The sequence below is a fragment of the Aythya marila genome (assembly GCF_965140915.1).
Source record: "Aythya marila genome assembly, chromosome: Z".
In the NCBI taxonomy this organism is placed as follows: Eukaryota; Metazoa; Chordata; class Aves; order Anseriformes; family Anatidae; genus Aythya; species Aythya marila.
This window is the reverse complement of record NC_139080.1, coordinates 88248505-88255511: the sequence shown is the minus strand read 5'-3', so window position 1 is coordinate 88255511 and position 7007 is coordinate 88248505.

The window sequence follows — 7007 nt, the reverse complement described above, 5'->3', positions numbered from 1 at the left end:
GGGCTCATATACCGTTTGGCCGCGCCCAGCACCCAAGCCCAATCACCTGGGAAAGGGAAGGGGCAAAGCACAAGAAAGTAGAAAGAGAGCACAGAAGGAGCAGCAGCTGTTGTTCTGTGGGCCTTTTTTTTTTTTTTAAGTCTGATGGCACAATTTTGTGCAGCGCTGCCTGGGCACACATTTCAGATAGAGCTAATGAGCAGCTGAGGTAAAGGAGCTGGGAAGAGAGAGGTGTTGCAGCAGGTATGCTGTGGCTGTGAGGTGCCTCAGGGTGTGCTTTTTCTCTTGTTTCTACGGGTGCTTCTTTAGGCAGCTTGGAGTCTATGGATTTCTAGATTTTAAGTGCTTGGAATTCACTTAATAGAGGGATATTTAGCAGAGGTTGCTGGATCACTGGTTTTAGGGATGGTGGGATACACTTCTGGTTTTGAGTTATATTTTAATCACTTGTGTAACTCTCCAGAGAACTAAAAACAGCTTGATTACATGCTCCAAGAGGCTTGACCACGTAGGCACAGTATTACTAAGAGACTGAGCAGGGTCGTATCAGAGTTACCTTTTTTCATCTGTAAAGGGTCTGTGATTACCCCTGCCGGGCTGCTGTGTGTGCGTGGCTTTTTGGCATCTGTGGAGCTCAGTCGCTTTTGTGTGTGTATGTTCTTACTTTTTGTGGGTTTTTGTTTGTTTGTTTGTTTGTTGTTGTTGTTTTTGAGAGGCAAATAGTGCGTGTGCTGAGCGTGGTTGGCAGGAGGAGGTGGGGAGCTGTCTGGCAGGGAAGCTGTTCAGGACTGGTAGGTTTGGTTTCTAGGAGCATGCGGCATCCTTCCTGTGTGATGCGACTGATTCTTGGGCAGGAACGTTCCAGCTCGTGTGTCTTAAATAACGTAGCTTGTGTAGTGTGTGTTGTGTGGCCTGGGCAGAGTTTGCTTTGGCGCTGTGAGCCAAGAATCTCAGTTAAAGCTGGTGAGCAGCTGGAGTAACGGAGCTGGGAAGAGAGAGTATTGCAGCAGGTACACTCTGGCTGTGAGGTGCCTCAGGGTGTGCTTCTCTCTTGTCTCTGCAGGTGCTTCGTGCAGTCTTGGACAGGGAAGGGAAATCCCCATGTCACGGAGCAGTGAGGGAAGGTGAGAGTGTTTTCAGCCTGGTCATCTCTTATCCAAAGCGAACGGAAGACACTCAGGTGTTTCCCTCAGGGTCTGAGGTGAGGCTGTTTGGGATAGAGGAGCAGTGTGGCAGGTGGTTGTTTGCAAGCACAGTGGTCATTTTGTCCTTTTGTGTTCCCAGGTGGCATGGGTGATGCTGTCTACTCCTTCTGAGCTTGGACTTAATTTCCAGGTACAGAGGCAAGTGGACCGCTGTTTTGAAAGGATACAATTAAAGATGGAGTCGCTTGTGTTGATGAGGGATGGGTGCTAACGCTGGCAGCTGAAAGTTTATCTTCTGGCTGTGTTTTCCTTTGTTCAGGCTGAAACTCAGTGTGCAGTCCAGGACGTCATGACCTGAGCTGCCTCTGGAGTGACTCTGGTGAGTGATGAACAGAGGTAGCAGTTGTTTTTGGGGTGCGGTTGTCACTGCAGTTATTTTCCTACATCCAATAGAGTAAAATTCCAGTTTGCCTTTTAGAGGTGCTTTAAGTGGCTTAAGAGAACAGGTGGAAGCATCTGCCACGTGGGGCAGGTAAGAGGCTGAGGTTAAGGAGGGGATGAGAGTAACTGTCCAAAGGCTGCTGTGGGTTTTGCTGCTGTGGTTGCTTTCTCCTCTGTTTATCAGGTGCCACAGGCAAGGTGGGCTGTGATAGCCCTTAGAACAGGAGCAAAGCAGGTCTCTGGAATGCTGCGTTGTTCCTGAGAAAGGTGTTGTAGAGGAAAAAGGTTGTCTTGCGTGGCGGTTCCTGATGGCGGTCTTCTTCCGTAGGGGAAGAGGTGCCTGAAGCCCCATGCTGTGTAGCCTGAGCACACCTCATTGAGGATGAAGCCTGCTTTCCAGCAGTTCCCAAAACTGTGTTGAGGCTGAAATGCTGTGTCTGTGTTTGGGTTGGGTTTCAAGTTTTCATGCTGTGTTAGGGATGGGTTTCAAGTCAGTGCAGCGGAGGGCCAGGACCCAGCGTCCTGTAGCGTGTTTTGACCCGTCAGCATGGCCTTTTGGTTCTCAGATAGCCTACTCAAGTATGTGATTTTTCCTGCAAGTGATAAAGTGATATTATTACATTGAATTGGTTTTCTTTGGCATGTTGTGCTGTGCTTTTTTTTTTTTTTTTTTTTTTTTTTTTTTTTTTTTTTTAATGCTCCTGGATTTTTCTTTCTATGTAAAGAAAGGTTTGAGCTAATTTCAGTTGAAAAAAATCCAGTTACTTGCTTGGTCATATTGTCCTTTCAAGATTAAAAGCTGCAGCCTAAGCATGCGGAACGTAGCTTCTAGAAACAGCCCGATTCTCTCGTCTGCACTCTGCTTGCTGTTGAGCTAAATCAGATTAAAAACAAACAAACGAACAAAAACACGCCAGCTGCTGCTTCTCCTTCTGCTCTCTTTCTACTTTCTTGTGCTTTGCCCCTTCCCTTTCCCAGGTGATTGGGCTTGGGTGCTGGGCGCGGCCAAACGGTATATGAGCCCCAGGTATGCCATCAGAGAGCTCCTTCTGCCTGGGCTGCTCTTTGGGGTAAGTGCTTTGTTTTTCCTTCAGTCAGTTGCAGGGCTCTTTAGGTGGGTCAGAGTCTACGGACGGACTGATGCGTTTCCAAGTAGAGAGCGGTACGCACATCTTTTTAAGGTAGCAACTAGTAGGATCTGGTAGAGTAAAGCAACTGATATAGTACTAGGTGCCTTTATTGCATGCAGTTCTTTCTCAGGTGAGTCACTGTTATGGCATGTTCATGGATAGGACAATAATGTTAGTTTGTGTGTTTGCTTAGTGGTTCTGGGTCCCTCAGGATTTTTGCAGGATTACGGGGCTTACTGTGAGTCTTTGCCTGTATGTCAAATACTATCAAAGTTACAACCTTGGTGGCAAAGTGAGGGAGCAGGGTTTAGGAGAAAGGTATTGTCGAAGCTCCCTGTGTAAGCATGTATCTGAAACCAGCAGCAGTAGGCATGTAAGGTGTAATCTTGTTCAGGGTTAGGGACAGTTTGTTATATTTCTGCAGCTTTTGCCTGTGGTTTTGCTGGCTGTTGAGTCTTTAGACCTTGCATCCTTCTAGATTTTAAGAGCTTGGAATTCACTTAGAAGAGGGATGCTTAGGAGGGGTTGCTGGCTAACTTGTTTTTGGGAAATCATGGGGCGTTACATTTCAATCTTTAGATATATCAAGCCATTTGTGTCACTGTCCAGAGGATTCACAAAGAGCTTCAGCACGCATTGCAAGGGGCTCGACTGCATAAGCGCAGTAGTACGAAGAGACTGAGCAGGGTCACCTTTTTCATCTGTAAAGGATAAGTCTGTAATTACCCCTGCTGGGACTGCTGTGCATTCATGGCTTTTTGGCATTTGTGGACTTGAGGGTGTGTTTTTTTTTTTCTGGCTCTGGTCTCTGTGTTTGAGTCCTCTGCAAGAAGCTGTACTGTTTGCGTGTCCATCGTGGGCATGACCTTCTCTCTTTGTTTCTTGTAGCCCAGGGCATGGGCACGGAAACTTGAACGAAGCACGAGGGTGAGTGGACAGCAGTGTGGGCCCTGAGTTGGTCAGTGGACTGTGTTAGTCTGCTTTGCCTGTTGGGCAAACTACCTTGCGACAGCAGAGTACGTCTCCTGCCACGTTTCTGAGGCGTGCCAGACGTCAGCAGTTCTAGTTCCTGAAATGCTGGAGATGCATCTCTTTGGGGTGTTAGGTGGGCGAAGCGGTGATGCTGGGCTGGGGAACACGGGTCTGGGGCTTCTTGGCTCTTGCGGTAGGGGATGAAAGAAGAGGAGTGGGTATAGACCGTTTTATGGATTGTCACGTTTGTCTGTCCTTTCTCCTTGATCTAAGCCCCGTGGGCTTGGCTTGGCACAGTGAATGGAAGCGCTGGGTGTGGGTTGGGAAGGTGAGTGGAGAAAAGTTGGAAAACGGGCATTGTTTTTGGTTTGGTAGTCTATTGGTCCACCTCTGGGTGACTCCTCTTTTCCAGGGATGAAGAAGGTACTGGGAACATCCTAGCTGGTCTCTGTGGTCCACATTGAGGGTGGATTTTGAGCCCTGAGAATTAAGTTCAGGGGCAAATCTCGGGTGTTGGCAGGGGGAGGCAGGGAGTTGTCTAGGGGGTGTCTATCTGATTTCAGTAGCAGAGCAGGTCAGTTGACTACTGTTTTGTTTCTGAGGAGGGTGCTTCCCTGGAAGAAGTTTGGCTGGCGTGCTGGTGCCTGATGGCACTTTATTTCTGCAGGTGAAGAGGAGCCTTAGGCTTGAAGCAGTGTCCTGGCTAGCCTTTGTGTTCCTTGATGAGGATGGAACCTGCCTCCCAGCATTCCCAAGCTAAGCTGGGGGGGCAAGTGCTATGTTTGAGTTGGGGTTGTGAATGGACCCATAGGGCAAGGGTCTGTGCTTGTAAGTCATTGCAGCGGATGGGGCCTTTCAGGATTGATCAGGTCAGGCAGAGATGATGTGTGGGGAGTTCTGTCACGTACAGCGTGAACACGTGCCAGGCAGGGCAGTCCCAGCTTGTTGTCTGTGCTGTGCTGTTGCTCTTGGTGCTCGGCAGGCCCTGGGGAAGCCATCCTGAGGGTATTGAACACTTGACCTCATCGGAATAACGCTGATGTTCAACTGGGAGCTGAGCACCTCTTGTCTTGCAGTAGGAGCTTAAAGGGATCACTTCTTCCGTGCGTGTAACTTTTATTTTGTATCGAATGTTTCCTGATATGATCATTATGTGTTACGCGCTCCTCAGGTTTTGATATCCTCATCGCCTTCTTCCACTGGACGGATTAGATGGGCAACTTGGTAGCCACACTAAAGGTCCTAAATGCTTGTTTCGTCATCAATTCTGTGATTCTGTGATCATAGGGCTGATCCAAGCACTTCTTGTCTTGCAGTCACAGCTTAAAGAGCAGATGCGTTTTGGGTCTTGTGCATATTTGGTTTCAGATTGTGTCTGTTTCCATCGTCACTGTTGTGGAAGTTATCTGGGCTTCACCAGGAGCTCAGGCTGGGGAATTCATTTCTGAAGCGTTATTCTTAAGGGGTTTGCACTGCCCATCCTTCCGGTCTCTTGTCTTAAAGGCAAGCATTCTATGCGTCCATCATCCCAGTTCTGGCGGTCACTTTCAGTCGCAGGTCATGGCATTTGAGTCTGTCCCTGGGGTAGCCACAGATCATCTGTTCTGACTCGCTGTCACTGTAGGGCTTCCCTCTGGGAGTTGTCATTCTGCCTGGTGTCATTCTGTTACGCTCCTAGATTTTTCTTTCTATGTAAAGAAAGGTTTGAGCTAATTCCAGCTGAAAAGAGTTTTTTGTTTGTTTGTTTTTATCTGAATAGAGTAAAACGATCTATTGATGCTTCCTTAGCTGGGCGTAGTGCCCAAGAATGGGGAGAGAATGAATGGCCTCCTGAAAGAATCATACAGCATTATGGACCAGCTACCTGGAACCTGAATGAGGTAGTATGGGGGCCCGAGAACCTATTTGTAATTTGAATTGAATAATTACGTTGCAAGCTGTCCTTGGAATTGTAACTATATATAGTTACAATATATATAATCGTAAACCATAAAATAGCTGAACTGGGAGCTGCAGGGTTGATGTGGGAATGTTGAGGTGAAACTCTGTGGTTTGTAGCACGCAGGAGGTCAAACGAATGTATTGAATGATCTTTGCTGGTCTAAAAGCACACCAATCCCAGCCATGTAAATCCCAGCTGAAGGTATAATAACATGGTAGAGTAGCATGGCTCTGCTCTGAGATGAGACATAATTTGTGGAAGCAGAGCAGAAAAGATGCTTGTGAGTAGATGAATTACTGATCGTTTTGACTCTAGGAATGGATGACTTCAAGGAGGGAGCTCCTTCAGATATCAAGACATTGCTCTCTGAAGTAAGACAAAGGTTTTGTCTGAGAAAAAGGGAACAAAAAGTTAACCATTCATGTGTTTGCGTTTCTGTGTGGTTTGTTGTTGGTTTTTTTTTTTTTTAATGCACATTTAAAATGAAGTGACTGTTTTTGTGCTGGTTACATGCGGTGTCTTTTATATCCATCTAAATTACGTTTACTCTGGGAAAATGGTAGGCAATAATGGAATAATGAAAGTTAAACTTGATTTTGTTGTTACACCAGACTGAAGCATGATTTGAATCAAGTAATTGGAATTACAGTAGGCTAAAATTGCTGAAAAACGAGTTTGGAAAGTTGAAATGCATTTATTTGCTATTAAACCTTAATTAAAACATTTGGTTGTTTTCAGTTAAGAACTACTGGATTCATAAATGTAATACACAAATGAGAACATTTATGAAGTTTAATATTTAAACCATACCATTTTTGTGAGGAATGTTTTAACAATTCGTGTCCATAAAGAACAATTCTGTTTGAATCCTGTCTGCCTCTGGGCCCTGCACTGGCAATTTAATTCTTGAACCACAGATGCAGTGTGTCCCAGTCTCACCATCATTCTAGTCAATTTATCACTTCATAAATTTATGAACCTGTTTGCTTTCGTTATTCCGGACTTCTATTTCTAACACTGCTATAGATGTGTCTGTGAATGGCTGGGGAAGAATGTTTTAATTACTCGTGTGTCTGGGAGTTTCAGAACAACTGATAACAACTAGTGACTGTTATGGGATACTATGTGGATCTTTGGTATCTGGTTGGGGGGGCCAAGAGATAAAGAGGAAGGAGAAAGAAGCTGAAGGACGGCTGGGAGAAAAGACTTGAAGAGGATGTTCTATAAACTTGGCATGGTGCCCAGTAAGTACAAAGGGGGAGAGGAAGACTACGAGCCTTCAGCATGAAAGACCCCCAGAGACCCTCAGAAGAGACCCCAGAGGAGACTGCGCATGCTCCAGTAGGAGGGACTGCACCCCGGAAGCTAATTTTAATA